Raw genomic sequence first — 13,059 nt, forward strand, 5'->3', positions numbered from 1 at the left:
TGTGTAATTATTTCCCAAAAAATAGGCCTGCAGAGAGCAGCCAGTGTGTCTGTTTAATGTACACACACCATACATGCTTCAAAACCACTATTACTCCTTCTTTCTGCTGTAATGTAGCCAAATACTCACGCTCATTGCTGTAGTCTGATGAAGAGAAAAGCAGAGACCAAATTATGCACACGAAAAAAGACTATTACTTATGTACTTACTTATACTACTAACTACTTATGTGATGTTTCAACCATAGAGGGTCTCTAGGTAAAAGTGAAGACATGAAGTCAAATGAGTCATTTGATATAGGACAATTTCAGAAAGATTACAGACTGATGTGGCCACATCTCTAATCTTAATGTCTTCATGTGATTGGACAGAGCTAGATGTGAGGGGGCACACCTGATCTGTGGTCATCTGAGATAGGAAGTGAGACTTTGCTACATCTATACTGGATTCATCAAAGTTTAAGGACACTGCAACATGTTGATACTTTATATTTACATTTTGGCATAAAAGACATGGTTTATTATGCACATACACAATTTGCTAATTTATTTTTCCATTCATAATAAAATATGGGAGACCACAAGAGTGTAATAATAATAAATATTTTGTTCACACTTGAGAGATACAAACTGTGAATATTGTCCTAGTGTATATGTGCCATTTTATCTAATCAAGAGATGAGGATTTGTCATTTCATCACATTTAAATACAGATGTCTGTTTACCTCTTTACCTGAAGAAGACCATCTGTGGTTGAAATAATCAGTCAAATCTACATCAAATAACAATTTGTTGTCAAAAACTTGAAAACATTAGTGTGCTTGGTGATTTTCCTTGTTTATGTCTGAAGTTACTCTTGACCCATGTCATTTTTTCAAAAAGTAGCTTACTTTTGTACTCTACTTTAAGTAGTTATTTTGATCATTACCTTTACTGCTACTTGAATAGACTTGTTTTTGCAAAGAAACAGTACTTATAGTTTCGTTCAGTTTTGGCTACTCTACCCACATCCTCCCCCACTGTCTTTGCATATTAAACTGACAATTCTCAATAAGAAAACAGTCATATATGAACAGATAACACAAAAAGCGAACAAACAAAAAAAAAAGGAAAATTCTGGACCTCACTATTTTTTAAGCCCTGGCTATGGTCCTTGGAGGAGCAGTGATTATGGAAGCTTAAGCAGTTACTGCGCCTGAAATCAGCTGTTCTTACTGTATTGTAGGCCTACAGTATTTGATGTGTATGAGGGAGTGTGCTTCTAACAGTATAACACCAAGTCAGTTAAACTTCAGGGATATCAATCTGTCCATTTAGGAAGCACAAGTGATTGTGAATCAATCTCACCTGCTTTGGTGCAAATGAAAGTGACAACAGGTGCAATGGAAAGGCAAAAGACAATCCCCCAAAAGGGAATGCAATACTGGACAGGGCAGTAGAAGGGCATCTGCTCCTTTGCATGAGGAGGCATCTGGCATCTGCTCCTTTGCGTGAGGAGGAACCTGAGGAGCACTGCCAGAGCCCTACAAAATGACCTCTTGCTGGCTACTGGTGTGCATGTTTCCGACTAAACTGTCAGAAACAGAATCCGTGAGGGTGGCATGAGGGCCTGACGCTTTGGGGGGATTTGTTATTTTCATGAAATATGTAACGTTAGCCAACTTAGCTACTTTTGTAGCTTGTATTAGCCCAATGCTAACGGCTCTCCTCTGCCCTGCTGACGGAGTGTCTGATGCGCGTTCAAGTTTGTGGGGGCGGGGCTTTGGACGGAGCACTGACGGGAGGGGGAGAAGGGGATGGAGCTTAAACGAGGTGCCACTTTCAAATCTTGCTAGCTCTCCAACATTACCAACTATACCTTTAATGCTGTTGGAAAAAATAGGCGAACAGTGGATGAAGTGAAAAGGAGATACCAAGACATCAGAAGAAGAAAAAAAAAAAATTGGCGTATAATAATATAAATATAATAATAATAATACTAGTAAACTTCCAAGGAGTTTTGTTATTGCAGGCATTGCATGACTCCTTCTCGTAGCTGGCTCCAAATCCGCTCTGAGTTCCTCCAACAGCTCCAAAATGGCAAGGCTGGATAGGCGATATGTTCTAATGATAGTTTCCTCATTCATCCCAAAAATGTTCACACAAAGGTGAAAAATGCGTTTCGGCGTCTCCTTCTTGCAACAGTAACGGCAGCCATGTGTGCGCATACAAACCGTTTGCATCTCCCTTTGAGACGTGTTAAATATAGACGCAGTTTCTATTGGCAAAATTGCTTTCAGGTTTAATAAATCACTTTGCGTGTGCTAGATTAATATATTTACATTTTCTCCACCCACAACACGCACAATTGCGTGTAAACGCCCCATGTTGCATATTCATTGCTGCAAACGTACTAACTGAATGCAGACGCGCTATTTTGCACCTTTGACTGATGCAACCCTTTCTGCGCACTGTTAGTAAATCAGTTTGTACATTTTTTTGCGTGTGCAAGGAGTTTGCACACGTTTTAATACACGCAAACCCTTAGTAGATCCGGCCCTTAGTGTGTTGTGATGCTTGTGCCTTCTCAACAAACTTGGAGACATTTTCCAGGACATTGCTTGGTAGTAGTGATGTTAGTTCCTCAAATGTCTGGTCAGTCTTAGTAGTGACTGCACCGATGGTGAAATTAATCTGTCGCACTCTTTCATTGAGTAGCTGGTTTTGAGCCCTCTGAAGGATCCTTGTGGCCCTGTGTCCTTTCACGCTGGAACCCAGGTGTAAGTTCTTAGGAATTATCCTGTGTTGCCTGCCTCTCAAATTGAAGCAGGGGTGGTTCCTGTAATCAGCCAGCTTCCTGATGTTCCTCATACAGTTGAAGGGCCATAAACGAATGGTACAACAGAGGAGGGCCAACTCCTCAGGTCAAGACTCTGCTGTCCACTTAGTTCTGAAGGAGAAAAATCATTCCTTTGAGGACAACAATGTAAACATCTTGTCCAGAGAAGACAGATGGTTTGAAAGAGGAGTATCCATCTATTTCAAACTCGAACGACCGTCTTTGAACAGAGGAGGCGACCAACTCCCATCCAGTTAGTTAGAACTGAAGAAGCCTCTTGGATGAGAGGTGAAACGTCTTCAAGAAACTGAAACAAGTCCAGTTGCCTACGATACAGAACTTAGGTCTTCTTTCAACTTAAAATTTGATGACTTTTCCTAGAATGACCCAAACATTGGAAAAGTGAAACATTGACTTATATTTACAGGAAAGCTGTACACCACCAGCGTATTATTGGCGTGGCTTTTGATTGGTTATAAAATCATTTACACGCCACAAAAATAACAGTTGTTTTCCTCTTCATAGTGCAGAATGACTGCATTTAATCAGTGGACACCTGTCATAATTTCTTTCTCTACTAAGGTAGATGTTGATTATTATTTTTCATATTGCTAAAGTAGTGCATAGGTGTAAACATTAACACTGTGTAGACCGTGTGTGTGTGTGTGTCTATGTGTTCATCAATTTCATGTTACATTTTTAGGTTTGACATTTTTAGGTTTGACAAGTACGAATTAAATGTTTCAATGTACTGTACTCTCCTATGAAAAGACAGAGAAAGACAGAGGGAGAGAAGACTAATTAACCAATTCGCTTAAACCAAAGAAGATTAAGAGACAATCGTTAAATCTTTACTGATGGAAATTGTATAATTTGTTGAGAAAAAATGACATAAGAACGGTCAATGGGAACCAAATCATCAACTCACTGAGGGCTGTATTCAAAATCACACCGAAAATCAGAGTAATAAATTTAAAACACAGGCTCATCCAACTTACAAAAACCTCGGGAAAAATAACAAAATTCTTGTTAGATTTTCCAAAAGTCCAAGATAACATTTTCAAATGTCTTGTTTTGTCCTGTTTACAGTCCACAACCCAAGGACAGTGAGTTTTATATCATAGAAAACAGAAAGCTGCAAATTCCCACTGAAGAGAAACTCGAAGAAAAGTGGTACAGTAGGTACTACTCCAAAGTGGCCATTTCACTCGCGGGGAGCGAGATTCACGCAACGCGTGAAATGTAAGTGACAACTGTAGCCACTAGGTGGAAGCATAGTACTGAATTGCAGCTCAAACGATTTTGGGACAATTCCACATTTGACCACAAAGTAGCTGCAATGGAGAGTGGCGCTGTTTTAGGCTACAGGTAGAGTGAATGGAGAGGGGGACTGCTAAACCGTATCAGATTGATTCAGACTGATTGTTTCACAGCGTTGGGACACCTCAATTATCTGGGTGACCTTGGATAATCACTTGTGCTTTCTTTGTTTTACAGTAGAGCTAAAATATGGACATTAGTTGTTTTTTAAGGAACATTTGTTTACTGGTAAAATTGCCGACCTGAATTATTTTCCCAGTCCGCCCCTGTGAGCCTATATCACTGTTAACTGGTAAAATTGCCGACCTGAATTATTGTCCCAGTCCGCCCCCGTGAGCCTATATCACGGCCTGACTGGATGTTGCTTAAATATAAGAATAGCCTATAATAATATCTGATACCCTAAAGACATCTGAGGTTGTGATTTTGCTCGCTCGCTGCAGCCACGGCTAAGCGGAGGCAGAAACAATTACGCACAGCCTACAGAAGTTTCAACGTCCATACAAGCATTTAAGAAATGATTCTTATCAGTTCCAAAATTCAGAGAGGATTTTTACTCAACGAAAAAATCTATAAAGATCAGTTTTTAGGTTGAAGACACGACAGCAGCACGTATGTCCAGACGCTGATGTGTGTCAGCTGGGGCAGCGGGTCGGTGATCCATAAGACACATGAGAGCATTATGACTGATGCATAGCTCCCCTGGTAGAGCAGCTCCCTCAGTAAGCAGAATCATCCGTATGGGTTCGAATCTCAGTATAGGTTGTACCTTTAGTTAATGTGTTTTCTTTTCTCATCATCATTATGATCACATATGGCTCCAAGTTTGAGCAAATAAATGAGCAAATGAGCATTAATTCTCCGCCATCGCGGCACCAGCTTTCCTGCTTGTGTACATAAAATACATTAAATTCTGACACCACAACTGTAGCGTACCGAATATCAATAGATGATAACCAGAAAAAAACGTTCTATTGATCTGATTCACCGGCCTCATGGACGTCGAAACTATTTTCTGAGAGGGGGGGCGGGATTTTTGTTGGGAGGGGCGGGGGAAGCACGCACTTTTATCAATGATTAAGGATTTGATTTGAAGTTATTTTATAATGGCGTGCAGTTATAAGAGAACTAGAATGGATGAACATGGTATCTTTATTGTTAAGAAAATGAAACTTTGATCACTAAATCAAGCCATTTAAGGAACATAACAGCATTATTTGTACCCTTGAATGAAAAAAAGAAAAGTCTGCGCTCCTGACTCAGGGCTTTCATGCATATCCAAAAGTGGACCTTCTCTCAGTTGACCTACTGATGAAGATTTTAAGCAGGGTCGAGACATCGCTTTCATCCATAAGGTCACTGTGAACGTTCATAACGGTCAAATGTGTTAGTCTCTCCTGCGTCATGGTGCGCAGCCAGGTTTTCAGCCTGCGCAGGGCTGAGAAAGAGCGCTCGGATGCCGCGACAGATATTGGCAGGGCCAGACACAGCTTAATGAGCTTCTCCACCTCCGACAGCATGGAGCGGGTTTGGGGCTGCAAGGTATGCAGGATGGACACATCCTGGATGGTGCTTACTTCTCGTCCCCTACACACATTCCTCAGTATGTCCAGCTCAAGGCTTAGCCGCTCTCGTGGAAAGGGGGTCAGTTCCAAGGAACCCACATCCACTCGTTTCCCCTGAGTCGCCTCAAGAACTGCCTGCTCTCGCCCTGCAGCTATGCGGAGTCCTTCCTGATCAAAACGCCGCTCCGCCTCGGAGCGCACCAGGTCCAGATGCAGCCTGACTCCTATGCCAGATGCCTAGGCTACTGTATGTAGTCAGGCAGGCTGCATGTCACATCAAAAGCATAGATCTATGCATTAATTATATGTAAGAGATAAATGTATGTCAGATTCTTTATTTTTTTAAAGCGTAATGCCGTGGGTAGGGAGGCTGATGGGGTGCGGGGGGGCGGATGCGGCCGCACCCCTAGTTCCGACATCTATGACCGGCTTTCTTTCTTTCAGTTGTGGTGTCAGAATTTAACACAAATATTTGTGCTTTCTATTCCTTATATGTGATGTCTGTAGGAATAAAAAGCACTGATAATTACATTATTACATTATGTCATTTTTAGTAGTTAAAGTCACTGGATATAAAAACGATTCATCAAAATCAGTTAAATGTAAAATGTAATGTAGGCTAATTATCAGTGCTTTTTATTCCCACAGACATCACATGTCAGGTTATTATAGATTCAATATTTATCACCACAGTAAAAGAGTTACATACATTGGCAGCTGTAAACACTCATAAAAACATTAGAAAAATAGGCTACATATGTGGGTTTGTTGCCTACCTGTTTACTAAACATATAAGGAGTAGTTAACGTTTATAATCATCAGAGAACGTTGCAGACATTGTTTTTGGTACGTCTGTTTACCAGATATATTCGTACATATTCGTGTGTGAATGTGTAAATGAGAGGCTTTAACTTAAAGCACTTTGTAGAAGGAGCTTTATAAAGTTCACTCCATGACTTCGACGTACGATTCAGCGCTCAGTAAAGCGTCTATGTATATAAATATGTATATCTATGGCTAGTTCCCGATATATCTAACACAGCAAGAGAGGCGGGACTTGAGGCAGAACAGCCAATCATCAGCCGGTCACACTGAAAGCCGGTGTCATGTTTGAAGCAACAACAGGAGCGGGAGGGGGAGAGGAGGCATCCGCAGCGCAGACAGAGAGCGGCCAGAGAAACTGAGCGACTGTAGTAAGATTTGAGCAGGAGGGAATGCAAATGTTAAGGCATCTGGAACAAGTTCGCTTAACTGGAAAGACCACATCCATCCCCCACACTTTTGAAAAGCTTGCTACGCCAGTGCCCCCACCCCCACCCTGGCGCGCTGAGGACAGCAAAGAGGTGTGCAACAAATACATTGATCACTTGGGCAAAGTCATCAAGCAAGTGATAGCATTAAAGGGAGCACCAACTGGCATGTGACTGGCAGACAGTGAACATTACGGCCAAGAGATCCCTCCTGCAGGGAGACTGCTTCAGGAACTCACTCCGCTTTAAATAACCTTCTGTATATCCGACTACTGTGAAGCTGCTGATTATGTATTTTAATAAAGCTAGAGGAAACTGTCTGCCATGACGTGGCGTCGTTCTTCTTTCTATAAGCCTGTTGTAGAAAATATAAGGAATAGAAAGCACAAATATTTGTGTTAAATTCTGACACCACAACTGAAAGAAAGAAAGCCAGTGAATCAGATCAATAGAACGTTTTTTTTTTTTCTGGTTGTCATCTATTGATATTCGGTACGCTACAGTTGTGGTGTCAGAATTTAACACAAATATTTGCGCTTTCTATTCTACACAAGCAGGAAAGCTGGTGCCGCGGCCCGTCGGAGAATTAATGCTTATTTTCTCATTTATTTGCTCAAACTTGGAGCTATATGTGATCATAATGATGATGAGAAAAGAAAACACATTAACTAAAGGTACAACCTATACTGAGATTCGAACCCATACTAGCGATGATTCTGCTTACTGAGGGAGCTGCTCTACCAGGGGAGCTATACATCAGTCATAATGCTCTCATGTGTCTTATGGATCACCGACCCGCTGCCCCAGCTGACACACATCAGCGTCTGGACTAGAGCATGACATTTTTCGGGAATTCCCGCGGGTCATGTGATTCCCGTGGGATTCCCGCGGGATGGGAGTCAAAGTTTTATTAATCCCGTGATTGGGACGGGATGGGAATAAAAATCAACGGGAGCGGGCAGGAGCGGGAACGCCATTAATAGATGATGATTTTCAGCCGTGTTAAACAACCAAAAGGACAGACACGTCCATTTTTGTAGTCATCTTTCAGTGAGCCAAAACTATTTTGACTTGCGTTAGAACTACACATCCAACAGTGCTTTGACTTCCGGCCGGGCCGGCCACTAAAAAACGGAGTGGGATGGGAGTGGGAGTAATTTTGAGTGGGAGCGGGATGGGAGCGGGAGTCATTCTACGGGAGTGGGACGGGATGGGATTTTTTTTTTTACTCCGGCCCGGGATTGGGATGGGATGGGATTTTTTCTCTGGGAGTGGGATGGGACGGGAGTGAAAATCCACTCCCGTGTCATGCTCTAGTCTGGACATACGTGCTGCTGTTGTGTCTTCAACCTAAAAACTGATCTTTATAAATTTTTTCGTTGAGTAAAAATCCTCTCTGGATTATGGAACTGATAAGAATCATTTCTTAAATGCTTGTATGGACGTTGAAACTTCTGTAGGCTGTGCGTAATTGTTTCTGCCTCCGCTTAGCCGTGGCTGCAGCGAGCGAGCAAAATCACAACCTCAGATGTCTTTAGGGTCTTTGACGTGTGCACAAAAAAAGACCACAGTTAAACATAAAAGCAAAACGAAAACAGATAAACATAAAATGGGAATATCACAGATAAATACAAAATACAAAGAATAAGACCTTAAAAGACATTTAAAAGGCTTCATAGTGAGTTGTTGATGATGATGGCGGATGAATGATTTTTTTCACTAAGTTTGTCCTTGCTAGAGGGACCCTGTAGCGACAGGCTGAAGGAAGGAGTTGGAATGAGGTGTGGAGTGGGTGAGGTATTATTAGCTACATTCTTGTATTTAAGCAACAACGAACAGAAACATAAATCAGGCAACTCTGTCCATTCCCCGTTCATGGTCACTGCTCCCTGCTGCTGCATGTTGTCGTCCTCCTGCTCACAGATGCCGTGATGCATCTGTGTTTGGGCACATTGCCGCTTCTCATGAAAACACAATTGATCCTCCACTAAAAAGGTGTGTGATTCTCGCGTGAACTCGGCCACAACGAAGTAGTACCTACTGTACTTTTGCTTGAAAATTGACTTCAGCAGTTAAAGATATAGTTGGTAATGTTGGAGAGCTAGCAAGATTTGAAAGTGGCACCTCGTCTAAGCTCCATCCCCTTCTCCCCTCCCGTCAGTGCTCTGTCCAAAGCCCCCCCACAAACTTGAATGCGCATCAGACCATAGATATATATAAAGGCTAGATGTCTCGTCCGCGTTGCTGGCCAACGGAGTCGAACGTCCGCACAGGTCAGCCATCTTGGTACAGGTAGCTCGCTCACCCATAACCTTGTGTTGGTAATGAAACATGTACTTTTTAAATAACCATAACTTGCTCAATTTTCAACCGATTTTCAAACGGTTTGGTTTGTTATAAACGTCAAAGATGTAGTTATGACACTGCATACTTATGAATAATTATGTTGTGTTTTGAAAAATAGAATAATGTTCTAAAATAGGTAGACTACAATATTTCCCTTTACAAATAGGCTATACATCAAGAAATGCTGCATGTTGAAATCCCCACCCTGTACAGAGATGTATTTATGACACTGCATACTTATGAATAATTGAGGCCTTGAGACGAATAACCATAGAAGTCCATATTTCCAATTTTGAATGAAAATATTTTAACACAAGAAGAGGTTGAAAGTGGATGAGTTTTGAAGAGGAAAAACTTGAAAAGCTAAAAAGCTGAACTGTACAAGGCTGAACGAGCTTAAAAAGCTGAACATTTTGATAGTTGAACGGTTTCTATAGCTGAACGTATGCTGAAGCAGTAGTAAAATGAAATTTGAAAAATTCCCCATAAGGATGAATGAGAAAACACCTCCCAAAAACCTGCAGGTCTAGACAAAAGTGTAATGGTTATGGCAAAATATGTACACAGTGAGTAACTGGAGACATTGCTGAACCTGTGGTGTGTTTTTTATTTCTGTAGAGTGAAAAATGAGGGAGCCAGAGCGAGAGACAAAACCGGTACCGTCTGCTCCACTCCAGAAATTTCGGCTCAAAGTTAACACTGCGGCTTATGGGGGAGTTGCTGGAGTTCTTGTCGCTCAAGGGCTTCTACAGCCAAAAGTTTAAGTCCTACATCTGAAACAAGACCATCATCTGAAAGCCAACAAGATTTCCTACATTTCTATGTATATATTGTCTATGTGAAGTAAAAGATGTGGGACCCAAATCAAGCTGAAGAGAAGTTTTTGCAGCTGCTCTCCACTCTAGCGATGATGTCACGCACTCTAGCTCACGCAATACACACCCATTATAAACCCAGAAGACGAGCTAAAAATCCTTCAAACTAAAACTGTGATTCAGTCAGGACCACTTTGTCAAAATAATCTTTATTCACTTGCACAAGTTTCATTTGGCGGTATGGTACTGTTCTGGGACCCCCTGCTCTTCCACGCGCTTGGGTGGAAAGCCTGAGGCAGGAAGAGCACACCTTCCTGCCCTTCACGAGCCATCATGAACGGCATAAGCAGGGAGCGCAGCAGCAAAGAAAACCCAGACAGAGCAGAGCAACCAACAAGATACAATGTAAGATTCATAACAGATGACGGGAGGCGCTGGGGTGGAGGTGGGTTGCAAAAAGGCCAGCAGAGGAAGCAGCAAGTGAGGTCGGGCTAGAGCAGTTCAAATAGCGCGCTCTGAATGCAATTTCCCAATAGGAAGCGGGCACGGGGAGTCAGCTGAGCCATCAGCTGATCTGCTCCGTGTTGACAGCTACGCTGTTGATGCCGATTTAGAGCTTGACGACGTGGCCTGCCAGAACTAACGCTACGCTTGATTTCAGTCAGGACCACTTTGTCAAAATAATCTTTATTCACTTGCACAAGTTTCATTTGGCGGTATGGTACTGTTCTGGGACCCCGTGCTCTTCCACTCGCTTGCGTGGAAAGCCTGAGGCAGGAAGAGCACACCTTCCTGCCCTTCACGAGCCATCATGAACGGCATAAGCAGGGAGCACAGCAGCAAAGAAAACCCCCCAAAACGACCACACCGGCAAATCCCTGGACCTTCTTGCTACAAGAGATGTCAGGAGGCTATCTGAGTTTAAATAATATCTATCCCGGGATGCAGATAACGTTCGTAAGCAGATGAGGACCATCTGCCCACGAACGTTACCATGATTAATGGTGGATACAGGAGCGACCATTGCTGCTGTTGTTGCCGCTCCTAGTGGAACGAATGAGCTGTGTAGCGGTCTGGAGGGATTGACAGAGGAGGCGGAGGCGAGAGGTGAGGCGGAGGCGAGAGGTGAACCGGCTCACGACAGGGGTTCCCCTCCTATTTGCGCCCGCTCCCTCTCCCCTCTGTGATGAACAGCGGCTCCTGTGGGCTGGCTGGAGCACGGCTTCTCAGATGGCAGACCATGAAAGACAATGGACAAAATCAGGATTAGTTTGAGAAATGGGACTGATGTTCCCCTTCTGTCTCTATCAGTTTAGGAATGTTCAGAAAACACAAAAGTAATGACTGTGGACTGTTACATCGCCTATGCAGAGGTCTTGAGAGGGATCAAAAGATCGTGAGCGTGTGGTGAATTTTCCGCACCTTAAAACCCATGAAAGGCTGTGAGGAAGACTGTTTCTAACAGTGAGTCTGTATATGAACCCAAGCACCTGTTCCTTAAGTGAGTGATTAATTTGTGCAAAAGTGGAGGAGTGAAAGGGAGACGAATGTCGTGCCTTGTGGTTTCTCTCTTTTAAAGCCGTTTAGCAGGAGCTTAATTGATGGGTCTCTAGCCAGCTGTTGGCGGATGGATCCAATCAGCGCAGGTGAAGCTGAACACCTGCGAGGAGGCCTTTGATGGAGGACGGCTGCATTTGCGGGACTCAAAACGGTGAACCAGAAGCACATACAGTGGGAATACTTATGGGAAGAATTGCAACAGAGAAGGTGGAACAAATGCAGTGAAGTAGGACCATGCAGAGACAGTCTGGACATGGTCTGCGGAATTTCTTAAATTCAAATCGAGACAGAGCATCGGCAACTATCCAATCCTGGAATGTGAGCTGCTTGAATGATGAAGTTCCCCAGCACGGAAGCCCAAGTAAGGCGTCTTATAAATCTGTTAATTAAGGTATGGTGGAACGCCCTTGTGATAATGTGAGCAGCTGCTTATTGTAACAAAATTATAGTTTTCTTCCTGGACCAGTGTTTCCCCCAGAGAAGACAAGCTACGATTGGGTATCCATTAGGCAGAAGAAGCACTGACTGGTAGAGATGACAATCTTGCCCATGCATCAGCAAACCAGGCTATTAAAGAACCCCCAAAACCCACGGAAGGAGCTGCGTTTGTAGATAATCTAATGGCCAAAGAAGGTTCGGTATTATCATTAGCTAAAGAAAAAGAAATGCCGTTAATTTTTTTTTTTTCGTCCCCCAAGCACAAAGACCAGAACCGGAGCTCTGATTTGCGCCCTTCATCGAAGTTACTGTGTCATGTAGATTTCAACTGTTTTTGAGAGGTGGAGAGGCCTGGATATGAATGAGCGGCCCTGAGGAATCACGCGCATGGCGAAATTGAGATGACCTAGCAGGGAGAGCATCTCTTTTGAGATGGTTTTTGAAAGCTGTTCCTTATTATCTCCCTGATGCCATTTAATTCTCGAGAGGCAGGGAAGCTTGCCTGAGAATACTGTCTAATTAATACCCAGAATTTCAATGCTTGGAATGGGCCTGAAGTTGTTTTTATTTTATTTTATTTTTATTTATTTATTTATTTATTTTTCCCCCCTAGATTTTTAAAGTATCTTTAGCTGTGGTGATAGCATGATCTGGCTGGCATGAGGGTATTTTATGAGCAAAAAGTCTAACAGTTGAGCACGAATGCAGCTACAATTATTAACGGGGTTCCAGCAAGAGCTTCTGACAACCTATCAAAGATTTGGACTGCTGCGACGCCCGAAGGTGAGCCCAACTGCAAAATACATTTTCTCTCTCCTTTTAAACGCGTCTGTGATGTCGGCCTTGATACCCACGCACATCTACCTGCTTGTTTGATGAGCTTAAGGCATCGTCGATTGAGCATAATACGGAGAGAAGGCTGTACAGAATGAGCAGTTAACACTTTGG

General features: G+C 42.8%; 1 protein-coding gene across 2 annotated transcripts in view; it reads left to right on the forward strand.

The window, feature by feature from the left end:
• The window catches only part of tesmin (testis expressed metallothionein like protein), a 109,641-nt gene that overhangs the window by 27,392 nt on the left and 69,190 nt on the right, over nt 1–13,059 (forward strand). The gene's annotated exons all lie outside the window — the stretch shown is intronic.

This window comes from Pagrus pagrus (genome assembly GCF_965226575.1).
Source record: "Pagrus pagrus genome assembly, chromosome: 10".
NCBI lineage: Eukaryota > Metazoa > Chordata > Actinopteri > Spariformes > Sparidae > Pagrus > Pagrus pagrus.